Genomic DNA, 14,446 nt, shown 5'->3' on the forward strand with positions numbered 1-14,446 from the left:
GCCCTTCCCCGGGATCCGGCTCCAGCTTTAGCACGGAGAGCACCCGCTCCCACTGAAGCAGCCAAGTTAAAGGGCTCCGGTTCTAACCTCAAGGTGAGAAATGATGCTCAGCCACAGGCTGCCAGAGCTGCAGAGAACTACATGAGAAGAGATAATGTGAGAGAAGATTTCTGGATATAGGTTTTGATTCAGCAAAGTTCATATCTTTACTGAACGGGGAGATTTTGTGTCCAGAACAATCAGTGCTCAAGAAGGTGGTACAAAAATCAATGTACCTGAATACTTCATGGCCAAGGAGAGCTATTGTTTCATTATCTCTTTCACAGTCTCCTCCAGAAAGTTTCGTCTCTTTTCTTAACAGGATCGATACAACTCAGTTTTCAATAAATAATGAATCAGTATGTGTCCACTTGCATACAATGTAAATAATTGATGAAAATCAGGTCTTGCTCTCCTCCTTATGTCCCCTCATACTTCATATTAGATTTCTAGCACAAACACATCCTTACATGGACAGTACATGAGAACAATACTGTTTAGAAAATAATGGAACTGATGGCACCGCTCCAGGAACAAGGGTGACATTCCCTTTTATAAGAAACAGATGTACAACTGGACAAACACCACATCCAAATCGGACAGTAGCAGATATCTAAGGAGGTGGATAGTTATTTTAACACTGTGGAGGCAGAACATATAAAACACCACACCACAATCTTTGCTAAAACTCATAGAGTGGTTTTGTTCTGATTTTTTCTGAAGAATGGATTCAATATGGAATAAACTGAATTTGATCTTTACAGTAAATTGAACCATTCATTTTAAGCTTCTTTTTATTACTTATATTGGGGCCTATGGCCAAGTTRGTGAGAATTTTGTTTGAAGAAAAGAAAGCCAAAAAGAGATTTCAGCATGATTTTCATATACAACAAAAAAAAAACCACCCCAACATATTTCACCATTAGTGATAAAGATTGAATTCTCCCACCTGAGCAATTTCTCTGTAAACCACAGGCATCGCAGCAGCTGTCTGCGGGAAGTTTGCTCCTGGGAAAGGGGAGCGAGCAGAGAAGGACGCACGGAGGCTGCGGGACGGCAGCGCCAGCACCGGCACAGCCACCCTGAGGGATCGCTCCCACTTTCAGTCCATCCACATTCCGGGGAAAACCCAGTACCACTGAAGTGTGGAGGCTTCCACCTCCAGAAGGGAGCACGAGCAGGCGAGAGCCCTACTAAAGCCCAGCCCGTGGTCTGGAGCACAAAAAACAGGTTCCCAGTGAGGGGTGTTAAGATTTCTCATTTATCCCAGGCAAAGCTGAGATTGAACCAATATCTTGGTCCTCCATCTTCAGGTTTGCTTTTTCAAGGAAAGGACGGCCTGGGGCAAGTCTCTTGTTCCTTGCTATGATTTATCACTAGTAGGAACAGGCAAGATGTCTGTAGAGCCTCAGGGCAGCCCAGGACCAAGCAGATTAGTCCATAATAAGTGTGCAAGGATGGGAGGCAAAGAGGAGCCCACGGGCGAGCGGGAGGCAACGAGGCGAGTCATGAGCGCCAGAGAGGCGCACRCCAAAGCCAGCRTGGCCAGAGTGTCCCTCGCCAAGCTCCCTCGTCTGCGTGCACAGAGCTCCGCYGCAGCGACAACAGCGCTGGCTGCTGGCGGGGACATCCAGGGCTCCTACCAAGGACAGGGCCAAAGCAGACTGAGAGAACAGCCACTGCACTTGGGGCAGAACAGGGGACAGAGAAATTGGTGCTGGAAGGACGAATTAGTGCTGCTTCTTTATTTATGAATTTATTTTAAGACACTTCCTTGACAGATGTTGATACAAACATGGTAAATGACTGCGGAGCGCTGGGATTTGCCAGGTTATGTAACCTGCTCCAATGAGCTCATCCTGGCTACTCCATTTCAAAACTTCCAAACTGTTTATGGGCAATTCACAGGAAATGTGCTGATTTAGAACAGACCATGAAAGATGACTCTATGCACCGTCCAGGAAGGAGAATTTTCATCRGATAGCCAGCAAAAACAGGGTTATAAAGTGTTTTTATATATGCTCTTCCTATCTGCCAGGATGCCACCTATTTTGCATTTCTGGCCTCAATTCAAATTTCTGGGCATTTTTTGCAAAGATATTTCTTCACCTAAAGGTTAAGGAAATTATTTTCAGTGTYTAAGACCTGATATAAGATTTTGTATTAGGAACTGAAGCTATTTCAAAATAATACATTGAAAAAGGCAGCACTATCAATTAAAATACATGTGGGAAGCAGCAGCAGAATTTTCCAGTGGAAAGAAGGCAGACAGTGCTCAATGGATTTCAGTTTAAAATTATGGTTTTCTTTCCTTTTAACTAATAATGATGAAATTACTTGCAGAGGTAGTTGTCCTCAAAGGGAAACTGGTGAGTGATTTTCCTACYTCATATGGAGAAGACAGAAACATGCAAGATCTTTGACAARGCGCTACGGCAGTCCGAARTAAAATGGACCTCAGAACATCGAGTGCTTTTTTAGGTAATTGAATTTAAGTAAAAAGCATTGCTTCAATTTTATATTTATGGAYAGGTAAACTCAATTTAGCTGTAACTAATCAAGGTCCCAAAGCCAAATCTGCCAGGTTAATGCACSTCGGCTCAAGGACCTCAGGCTGCTGGTCAAACCTTACACCTTGCCACGGGAGCACAAAGCTTACCYGTTCYGCCCGCATCTGCAGTACTGGCATGGAGACAGCGCCCACAGGGAAAACAAGGAAATAAAATAAAGCTCAGTGAGTCTAGTGTTTGGAAACTGGGAAAACTTTTATGGTTTTAGATTGCCTTTGCTTCCTTAGATTATTTCCTTATCTTTTGCTTTCCCTCATGTTCAATCTCATTTCCACTTTCCTACAAGAAGAAGCATCTTAATTTGTCTTACTTGACACAGACAAATGTTTGGATATCTTAAATGGTAATTTGTTCAGGATTTTAAGTCTAAACTACCATTTCTACCACTTAACATGCTAAACTGTGAACTTGCTCCTTGGATGCAATCATTTACCGAAAATTAAGCACACAMATTCTCAAGTGACTTCTGGAAACATAAAGCATTATTTTTGTCTTACACCAGTCTGTTTCTCCTCTTCTCTTATGTATATAAATGAAAGAACTTCTTTTATGTTCATTTGACCTCATGAAAGCTTAAAAGAAGAGAAGAGATAAATGATTAATATAATCTAAATATAAAGATTTTCCTCATACTTAAAGAGTTTTTATGACACATACCCACTTGGGAAATATTTCTAAGTGAAATGGAATTCCTGGAAGTTCTTCACAGATCTAATATTATTCTTGAGAAACATAAAAAGTCTTTCAAGGTCATTTTCAAGTAGTAATTATTAGGTTAATAAATGTTATGGTGAGAACACAACAGTCATCTTGGGAATACATGCAGACATGAAAATATTTTAAAAACCACCACTATTAGGTTTTCCTTTCAAATTTTAAGCTACTGCTAGAATAGGTTCACTTCATTTAGTGACATTCTGTAACGGACTGGTAGGCCTATCGTAGCTGCATGCAACATATTACCTACATATGAAGCAGACTCTTTGGTGAGTCACACAGTATATTCAGGAGAATTTTAGAAAGTCCTTACATCTATTGCTCTCCCTTCTTAAACTCTTAATGCTGTTTTTTTTCTTTCTTTCTGTGGCACAAAGAAAACACAGCTTCCTAAAGCCAAGATGAAGCTCAGCTGTGTGCAACTCCAGGAGAGCCTCGCGGAGCTCCCTGTGCCCCAGGACCAGGATGAGGTGCCAGGGCCACCTGGGAGCTCCCTGCATCCCAGAACCAGGGCCACCCTGGCGCTCCCCGCATCCTGCGGCTGGAGAAAGGTGCTGGGGCCACCCACTATAGTGCTGCTGTAGTCTGCAGTTCCCATGTGGCCCTGCTGGGAAGACTTCCAACCTGCACTACTGCCTGTCTCCARGAGCTGCCGGAAGGGTCAAGCAGAGGCAAAATTCACACTTCACGGAATCTGAACATTGGTAGCTGGCCAGGAATATTCACAAGCTGAGAAGTTCTCAGAACTGGATTCAGATCTGGGCTGCTCTTCAGTCCTTCAGTACTGCCTACTATCACTGCTTTGAGTCAGTTCCCTTTACAACTGGGTTAATAACGTAGCAGAGTTAGGGGAATAACAGATGTTTTGTCAAAATGGCAAAAAGGGATGCAGAAATACTTCACAAACTCCCAAATAATCTAATTTAAACGGATCTAATTTAAATCACAAAGAGCAGAGCAATGTGGATATTTCTGTTACCGTGCAGGCAATGCTGAAGGATCCTCCCCAGTTTATCTGCCARAGGACAAGTTCATGATGAGATTACCACTGCCAGCACCATCATCCCTGCTATATATAGCTGTCTCAGGAAATGCTCTGTTTTAGAGATGAGAATTTTGCAATTCTAAAAACACCAATTGGGACAGTTACTTGGAGGAAACAGGAGTACATGTCTGTGGAAAGCAGAYGTGATTTGGCCTTGAATGTGGAATAAAATCTGTATCTTCATTTTTTTGCATCTTGCATGAATAATACACTTAGAGATGCATCCAATTTTCTAAGAGCAAAATCCAGTTTAGGCTTGGATTTACAGATTAACCTATAAAATGCATATTTTTAATTTCTTGGGGTACTAGGAACCATAATTTTCTTGTGGTACTCTGAAAATCACACATTTTAGATCCAACAAATACTTCTACTTATTCCTACAGTCATTTGCTATAAAAGTAGGTTCACTTGAAAAAACAACCGAAGAAATTAAAAAATAACTCAGGATTGGCTCGGGTGCACACAGCTGCTGTGGCACACAGAATACCGGGGCCAAGAGCTGCATCGCTGCTGCCGGTGGCTGCAACAGTGGTCACGCTCCGTTTAGTCTCCACAGAGCTCAGGGCTTTTGCTCTTCCCAGGCCCAGGACCCGTGTGCATCCCGGAGCCACCCACCTGAGCACTGCTTCTCTTTCCTTCTGTCCTCCACCAAGCTACCACAGCAGTACGCTGAGCTACTCCAGGGGCTGCACAGCCTTCAATACTGTGAAATGCAGGCAAAGAACATTTGTGTCTAACCAAAAAAATGCAATGAAATAGATCTCAAACGTATCMTCAGTAATTTAGGAAAATTGTTCCTACCAATTCTCTCCCATCTTCCATTTCACTCATACAAATCCTGCCTATCTTATAGGGATCGTAATCGCCTCTGCAAATGCTCGCACAGAGTAACTGTCAGTGGTGCTGCTGTAGAGGCGGCCCCTTGAGGCACACTTACCTTGACCCCCTCTCGAGACTTCAAAAAAGCCAGGAGCCTGCTTTCACAGGCAAAGCAGATCTGGACAATCAGGTGGCAATTCATAACACAGACTGGCTTAGAAAAGCTCTTTCTTTTTTATTGCCTTGCTTGACAAACTGAGAAAAATCAAAGAAAAAGCTTCTGCATATTAGATGTTAGACAATTGTAGAAGCTTGCTAAAGCTTACCAATTATTAAACATTTTCCTTCTATCTACACACTCAAAATTAAACACACACAGAGAAAAAGGGAATTCAGAAAGATCAAATGAATGCTTTTAATATAATGATCTTACTTAGTCACATGTAGGAAGATGGCACGAATCCCCAAGGAGAATTTGGCACTATCACATTGTAGTGATTTTTCTGCTTTGTATTTCAGGAGTGGAAAAATGTTTCTAAAAACTTCTGTTCATCTGCTTAGTAACATAGATCAGAACCTAGGAAAGTCTTCTACAGAAACAATTAATTCTTTCTTAAAGCAGATTTTGCTTTGCCTAATTTTCAATTTCCTTCATTTGAATTTCCTTCACTGAGACAACCCGTCTCAGCTTTCCTGGCCTCTATACTGAATCACAGCTCTCTTTCAATTGTTAATTTAGATTTACTATTCCATCTCTCTTCAGATGACACAGCCTGTGAAGGTTTAAGCCTCTTTTTCTCTTGATGTGCAGAATCCAATTTAATAGACTGGCTTTTATCCCATCACAGYTTATGGACCTTCAGACAAGCACAAAGTTCCCAGTGAAGATTCAGACTGCAGGGCCACAAATCTAGTTTATTAACTGTTTAGTAAGCTGCCAATTTATTTATTGATGAGAGTAAAAGAAGAGAGGCACAGGAGTGTTATTTGACATGTAAGTCTGGCAAATACTCTGAGAAACCTTTCTTGATGCCTCACTGTGACTCAGCATCACTGCCATGCTAACTTGCAACTCCACATCTCCACATGATTCAGCTTGTTACTAGATCTGTTACAAGGACCCAGGCTTCAAAGTGCAGAGCAAAACCTGTGCATTGCAGTGCAACACAGTGCTGAATAATAACCAGGAACTACACCGAGGCAGAAAGAAGTTTTAGGTCTCGAAAACGCATACTTGCAAAAAGGTCAATGGTCACAGACTTTATGGGGGTCACTGGAAYAGAGAAATGATGAGCACATTCCAGAAAAAGCATACTGCTCAACAGAGCAAAGGCAACATCTACCGCTGATACCCAGGTAGAGCTCTTCTGGAATTAAGACTGCAGTGAGCAAGAAASCCTAACAGGAGGATCTGCTCAAGCAACAGGGGCACCAGTGCCATTCCAGAGAGGCAGATCTACTGCCTCTGTTAGAAAAATTGCTGCTCTGCTTTTCTGTATTGCCATGTATTTCAGAAAGTCTATAATAATCATTAATAATAGCAGATAATAAAAGAAGCAACAAATAAACAAAAACTTCACCAGGCAATGCAATCTCAAAACTCACAGCAAATGCAAGCTCTGAAAYGATCTCACTGATGACATCAGTGCTGGTTCACATGAAACACGCAATACTGAACCAACAGGTCCCGCTCTGCTTGCCGAGTTACCTACAAAGAGAAAAGCAAGCTGACGAGTGTGACTCCTGCAGCACCCGTCACGCGCTGCACGGCGAAGGATGGCACAGGACTGCCCAGCACAGTCCTCAGCTCCGTTCTGGCTGCACACAGTGCTGCACGCTGACAGCCTAGACACATCAGTAACTCCACAAATTAACAGGACTTTCCATTGGCAGACATTCAACAAAATATGAAGCTATTTTACTGATCCACTAAGTTCACACAATTCAGTATTTTTTTTTTTTAACACGATTCTCTTCAAGGAAGTTCCAAACCATTTAAATATTCTGTGTTGTTAGAAAAATCTGCTTGTAATAGTTGAGGAGAACATCTGATTACCTAAAGAGACTGTCCCAGTAGTAATCACATTTTGTTCAGCATCTCCTACACGTGCTAACCAGCGCCTGTTCTAGACAGGCTAGAGATGGACTATTTGGCAGGACAAAATTGCTTGTCCATGTAATAAAGTGCTTGTCCATGTCATAAACTCATCAGAGATGCTCAAGGCTCAGGGTCTGGCCTCAACAGTCTTCTGCACCAGAATGTCCCCCATATGGTGAGCTGGGGGCTGCAGCCCATAGAGCTGAGCAAGGGGGACCACAGCACCTCGTGGGTGCTCTGTGCCTTGTCTCAGGATGCCGAGCAGCACCAGAGTGCAGTCAGACCTGTCACACATCTCACACTAGGAGTGGTTTTGCCAGTCCCACAGCTAACAATTTCAGCACTAGTCAGATAGCATAGTTTAGTATTACCTGCAAATAAAAAAAAAAATATATTTTTCTTTCTGTGTATGCCATAAATCACATTTGTGACCGTATCTATGATAGTTTAACTTCAGGTTCTCCCCGTTTTCTTATCCAGGTAGAAAACTGTTCGGACCTTATTTTATTCAAGTAACCTTGATATTCAATCAAGATATAGATGAAATTCTAGCCATGTGCTTCAGTTTCCTCATTAATTCTAGGCACTAATGTAGATTTATGATTATTAGACCTTTTAAAAACAAGTTGCTCAACATTCCATCTACACGTTTACCTTACATTTTGATTAGCCAATCTAACTAAATGACAGGAAATAATTGCTGAATCCCTTGTGATTTCTAAAATATATCAATATCTAGAGTTATTAATTCATAATCACACTCTCTACTATTACATTTCTATCCCACTATTACATTTCTATCCCAAAACAAATTTTTGTTGTAATTAGATCAAACATTCTTGACTCATGCGTGTTACTGTGTTTGGTTGTTTTTTTAAATGGTAACCATATTTACACAACCCTTAATTTTGTGAGATTCATATTCTGGAAGGATATTTTGGAAGGGCAACCATTTCATCCCCCAGCTGCTTTGGGCAGGGCAAACACTTGTTTCTGCTCCACCAGGAAATAAACAACCTGGAACCTCTGGCCCTTTCTCCGAGAATGGTGTTAGGTTCAAAATGTCTTTTTTAAAATCAATTCTATTTCTTTCCATTTCTCTCTCTCTATTTGGCAACAACTTGACAGTTCCAGTCTGAACCAGGAAACTTCCATGAAAAAAAGAATTGTTTACATTAAACATTTTAACTTTGAGAGCGTTCTTTGGCAAGAAACAAACAGCCAAGACATTACATTTCTCTGAGGTCATGCAGAAGGGAGGCACACACACAACTCTAATTCCACTAGCATCTTCTATGATGAATACTTCATTTTTAAAAATTTCTTTTACTATTTTGCATCGCAGTACAAAAAAAAGTGATCATAAAACAGCACAAGGAAAGGATGAAGTTAATTCACTTGCTTGTAAGACTCACAGATAAAGTTGTGACGGATGCTGAATAAATAAATCTAAAATCTAGATAAACGTGTGAGGATTGAGATAAGGGCCTTGTCTCCGTGCTGTTTCCGCCAAGGTTTGGTGCCCCGCAGGCCGCTGCGCCCGGCTCGGCCCCGCTGCGGGAACCGGCCCCGCTGGGCTGGGGCGCCTGAGCCGGTCACGGCGGCTGCCCGAGCACGGCAGGGCCCCACAAGGAGCTACTCCAACCTCCTCTCAATCCCTGCGTCCACACGAGGGAAAGCAGAGGTGACTCAGCAACTGCCTTCAATAATTTAGGTACTTGCAGACCCAGATGTACTTACTTCAGCAGTAATTCAGCCTTCTGTAGAACAAAATTTGCATGACACTGAGCTAAGCTTATCCTAGGTAAAACTCACAAGATAAGGGCCACAGATCTATTACTATTTTATGACTCAGGTTCTTGTTTCAATGAGACATAAGAGAATCAATATTTTCGTAATGGGAGTTGATAAAAGGGAGAAACAAAAACTGGAATTGTAAGTCAGCTACTGTAGGAGATAATAAAACTAAAAGCACTTATCAGTCACAAACCCATTTTAATGTTTCATAGAGATATAACTGTAAAGGCTAATAAACCATACCAATATGAATATGCATTTGTTTTACTGGAGTTAACTTTACTGGAGTTAATGTCTTCAAGCCCACTAAATCCATAAACAGGCAGATACTGAACGGACCTTTCCAAACTTCCTCTCTAGCCAGGCCTGCATCAGCAGGGTAGGATCAAGCATTGCTACGTTTCTTCGTTTGTAGTCAGTGGTGTCAGTCAATGGCTGCTCAGTACGTCTCCAAAAGGAGTCACTGTCTCCACTGAAATGGAAAGTATGAACCGCATCACTTGACATTTTCTATATACATTAGTTTATGACAGATAGCCTATTTCAATTGCAGCAACTTTCCTGTAAGTAGAAGCTGGAAATTTTAAGAACCAAACTGACTAACACGGTGCAGCGCCCAGCTGTACTGCGGTAGACAGAAAAGCCTTCCATCAAAAAGGCTGCAGTTGTGACACCCGCTGAGACACGCCAAAAAGCTTGAGTTTGGGGAATGTGTCATTTGAAGAGAGAAAGGGAGATRCTGACTTCTCTGCTTGCTGCCGCTTACAATGCAGATTACGAGTGTCTTTGCACAGCGGCTTGTGGGAGACAGACGGAGGCAGGTCCCAAATCATCCTGTGCAGGACGGCACCGGCAGTGCAGCCTCCCGCTGCGGCRAAGGCGAGTCCTGGCCTTGCGGCCCCACGCAGCCGAGCTAAGGCCAGGACTGCCTTGACACAACAGCTCTCGCAATGCGACGCAGCAGCCTTGTGGGGAGCCCTTTGGGCTGCCTTTTTAATTAATATTTCCTCCTACAAATACCTCTTCCGGCCATAAAGGGCTACTTGGACAAGTGCAGGTATGTTCAGCCCAAGGCAGTCAATTTGAAAAGCACCTCTTTTTCTTCCTAACAATAAAGAAGACTGAAAACAGCTGGATGGGGATTACTCCTGTATGCAGTTTAAAATAAAATTATGTTCAAACATTGTTTTTAGTATAAATTGCACAGATGGCATTCTACTGTATTACACCGCTTACTTCTGTAGCCAAGTCCCTGAAGCTCTGACCATTCTGTATCCAGCAGAKCGCTGTTCTTCCTGGGTCCAGGAAAGATGAATGTCCATACAGCCGACCAATGAATAGGGCAGAAATTCCACCTACAGCTGGAACCTGGGATTTCTGTCTTGGCATGAAGTAATTCTTGGTGCTTTACAAAAGAGAAAATGCAACTATGTGCAAAGCTTACAACGTCAAAATGCAATTCTTACACATTCTTCTCACCGGTATTTATGCTCGTGCAAGAAAGAAGAATATTTTGTCTTTGGGATCCCTACACTGATTCTCAGTCTACAGAAAATAAGAGCAAATTCACCCGACAACAACCAGATACGTAATAACCAGGTTAGCCTTTTGCAAGAGCTGCCACAACTTATAAATTTCACTTGACTCCTAATGTTATTAGGACATGTTTCAGTGTTCATTTTCTTAGAGCAGACACTAGTTAATTGCTTTTATTTCAAGGCTTAGCTTTATACAATTATTTTATGGGGAACAAATGTAATCTTTATTTAATATAGGTATSATCTGCGACTCAACATAAAAAAGAAATTCTCCTTGAAGTGTAGGAATTTAATCTGTGATTCCAGATGTGCAAGAAACTAATCAAGGGATAACTTCTAACTGCAGAAAGTTGTTATATGTGAAATATGTGATAGATCTGGATTAATCCATTGAAGTCCAGAGGCAGCCATACTGAAATTTATTTTAAATAGCATTAATTATCTTCTTTCCACTTTGAAGTATTCCTAATCTTCTGTGATTTGCTGACAGTACCCCAAAGTACATCACAGTTAGGTCATCACTTACCTGGTACCACTGCTTGCAATTGTCTTTGTGTTCTTCAAAATAGCACAGAACAGCTTATTTTTAGATAATTTTCAAGGTGAGGTATGTAGGATATTTTCCTAGGTCTTCGCTTCAACATTTTCAAAACTGCAAGTCCATGCTAACTATTCCCAGTAGTCTAAAAGGCTTCATTTAAGCTAAGCAGCTGATACTTGGAGTTCTCATATCAAATATCATAGTTCACTGAATGTAGCTGCAAGTTTTCCAGGGGAAATTTCTTATTTTTCCCAGTTCAAATAAACTATTATACTTTAAGGATTATGACCATAACTGTGGTATTTGCAAGACAGCTAAGAAAAGAACACAGCTGCCTGATGTCATTAATGGATTGTAACCAAGAGAACAGTATCAGTTTTCCCAAGCAGTTTGGGAATCCGTTCTTAAGAAGATTATTGAAGAATCCGTGGTAGAGGCAACTGTATAAAAAGGAGCAGAACAAGAACTGAAGTTCTTCCTTGGGGAAGTGCGCTGGCAAGTATGATGACTTCAGGAAAGTCACAGAAAGAGTAGATATTAAATTAGATCTCAGATGATTATCTTCTATATTTGCAGATTTGTATTCAACTTCTTAAATTCCTATATACCCATTTTAATTCTTCCCCACCAAAACAACAACAAGAAAAAAAAATCCCCAGCTCCTTTGAATCTAATGAGAGTAACTTGGTTGCAATGAGAAGAAACTTCTTATATCCAGCTTTAGACTGATACTTCATGTGTGCAGAGATTCATTGACCAATTCATTGAGAGTTTAGCTGCTGGCAGTATTATCAGTCTTTCCCCAAAATAAACAGCATGAAGAACCTCCTATCTGCATAAGACAGCTGCCAAAGAATTAAGAAATACAGAAGCTATTCATTTCTTGACAGATATTCTCTTGGTAAAAACCAGATACAGGTCCCCCATGTAAGCAGTCTTCCTTCATTCCAGAGCGTGTTCAGAGAAGGAAATGTATTTACATGGAGCTGAAGACCAACCATTCACATGCGGAGTTCTTTAGAGGATGCTGCTGATTTACAAATACTGGGACAAAAATAAACCCATCTTGTCTGTTTTACCAGCTGCAGACCTGACGGAACCAGAATACTGGAGGAAGAAGAAAAATTAAAACAAACCCAAAACACTGTACACACCAAAAGAGAAATCTGAGTGAATAACCTGCCACAAGCTACGGAGGAAGAGAGCTAGGAAGGCTCTTGCAGAGTCGAAGGAAAGGAGGAGCCAGCCGGCTAGCACAAAAGCAGAGCTTCGCTGAACTTCAAACTCTTAGTCCTTCACAACATCTTCACCACTGCTTAATGCAAAGACAACAACCATGAGCAACAGAAGTGCTTATGTTCGCATGTTAAACCTGAGAAAACCTCAACAAAACAAAAGAGTACCCAATTGGCAAGTTGTTTCCCAAAGCAGCATTTAAAACTTGTTGGCTGTGCATAAGGTACAAGATAAATAACTGCTAAAGAAAGAAAATGAGATAAAAGACTAAAAAAAAGAAAAATTCAACAGCAACAGAAGCAAAAAGGAAAAAAAAAGAATTCCTTTTGCACATATCTTTGAATTTAGGCATCTGTAGAACAAAATATTACACAGATCAGAATTGTAAATGAATTAAATATAATTTAAGATTATTATAAGCAGAGCATGGCAGTTCCTACAGTCTGCAGCATGAACACAGATGCTGGTACCAGCTGTGCTTCCACTTTCCTGAGCCTGGGAACAGGGTGGGAAGCTGCAGTCAGCCAAGATGCACTGACCAGATGCAGTGAGGACCCCARCTCTAACTGAAGCCTCTTCCTGCCCTCCRTAACTAGGCACACAGGGCTAAAACTAAGAACACAGGCTAACTTTGCTTTACTTCCAAGGAATCATTTGTGTAGATTTATTTTTGGTCTCATATACAGGCCTGATTTATAATTCAGTTCTACACAGCTCAGTTCCCCAATCCCCATCTAGTCATTAAGCAAATAAAGCAATTATTTGGATGTAACAGCTTTCATATTTGACATTTTAATGAAATTTTATTTTGACTTTTGTGACTGAACTTGGAAAGGTTGATCAAGCATATTTATATGAATAATGGAAAAATTAGTTCAGTTCCTGATCTCCTGGGAATGGAAAAAGAAAAAGCAACCTGCTCCTCTTTTATTGCTTTCCTCTATACAAGCCAGCAAATAAAGCTTTCCAGCCCATCACTGCCACCTAAGGGCACATTTTCCCCAGGACAGTCTCATTTTCACATTGGTTTTGCCCAGGCACAGGCACACTATTCCGTTTGAGATTTGCAGAATTGCCCACGTCCATCACTCACGTTACACCGCTGTTGGCAAAGACACAACAAAAACTAGGGTGAAAATATAGAACTTGAACTGCATTTTTAGTCAAGAAACGTCATCATGAATATGAACGTTCAAAATGGAGATTAATATGGAACAGAAGCTATTTTTGGCCAAGATGGGCAGTTCATACAATAATCATGACTTGAGGACTCTCTAGCTGCCTGCACAAGTGCAGGGGCTGTTGTGCACATCCAGTATGGCCTGTGTGCCCGCAGCCACGGCTGCACAGCTGAAGAGATGGCACCGCGTGCCTCACTGCTCAGCTGCGCAGGGCAGGAGTTCAGGACTCCAGTCTGCGATTGCTCTGCATGTTCTTATGCCGTGGGGAGCAACAAGTGAGCTCACCAGTAATGAATGTGCCAGCAGCAGGCCTACTAGAGAAGTTATCTTAAGGTTAAATAGGGGGATAAAGGCAAGCAAGCAACATAATCACTACACAACATGCCTGTGAAACATCCCCTTCCATCTCTAATGGTTTCTGTCTGGGTCATCTTTCTCCCTCYGATAGTTTAAGCAGCTATACGCCCTGCTCCTGACTCGAAAAATGACTCAAAGTATTTCTTTGAGCAGCCTTGCAGGATGCTTAACTAGTTCCTGAAAAGGCGTAGGTTCCTCCAGGAAACTGAGTGGTTCTCCACAAGATGCCTGGGATCAGTACGTACCTCTAGGGGCAGCTCTGGCTCGGGAGCTGTGGAGCTGCCCTGGGTGGCAGTGCAGCTGCAGCTGCAGCGCCGGCCCTGCCGCGCTCTCCCCACGTGCAAYGTCGGCCCGCGCCAGCGCCCGGCCTCGGCACGAGCTCGAGAGAGGCGTAGGCAGGGAGTTAGTGGCCAAACACTCACCGGGACCTTTCTCGTTCCACAAATCCCTTAGCCTTCCTGCTTCAGCTGCTCTGTAGTGCCACTGTTCTACAGCTTCTCTGACG

General features: G+C 42.0%; 2 long non-coding RNA genes across 2 annotated transcripts; one reads left to right on the forward strand and one right to left on the reverse strand.

Moving 5' to 3' along the window:
• The first annotated feature begins 2,369 nt into the window (after positions 1-2,369).
• Positions 2,370-4,355, forward strand: LOC112950020. Its single transcript, XR_003249928.1, has 2 exons — positions 2,370-2,520; positions 3,704-4,355. It is a non-coding gene; the product is annotated as an uncharacterized LOC112950020 (long non-coding RNA).
• Positions 4,356-9,411: 5,056 nt separating this feature from the next.
• Positions 9,412-10,536, reverse strand: LOC112950018. Its single transcript, XR_003249927.1, has 2 exons — positions 10,325-10,536; positions 9,412-9,560 (listed from the first exon to the last, which is right to left on the reverse strand). It is a non-coding gene; the product is annotated as an uncharacterized LOC112950018 (long non-coding RNA).
• Positions 10,537-14,446: the final 3,910 nt, after the last annotated feature.

This window comes from Nothoprocta perdicaria, unplaced genomic scaffold (genome assembly GCF_003342845.1).
Source record: "Nothoprocta perdicaria isolate Ctin4 unplaced genomic scaffold, notPer1 scaffold_304, whole genome shotgun sequence".
NCBI lineage: Eukaryota > Metazoa > Chordata > Aves > Tinamiformes > Tinamidae > Nothoprocta > Nothoprocta perdicaria.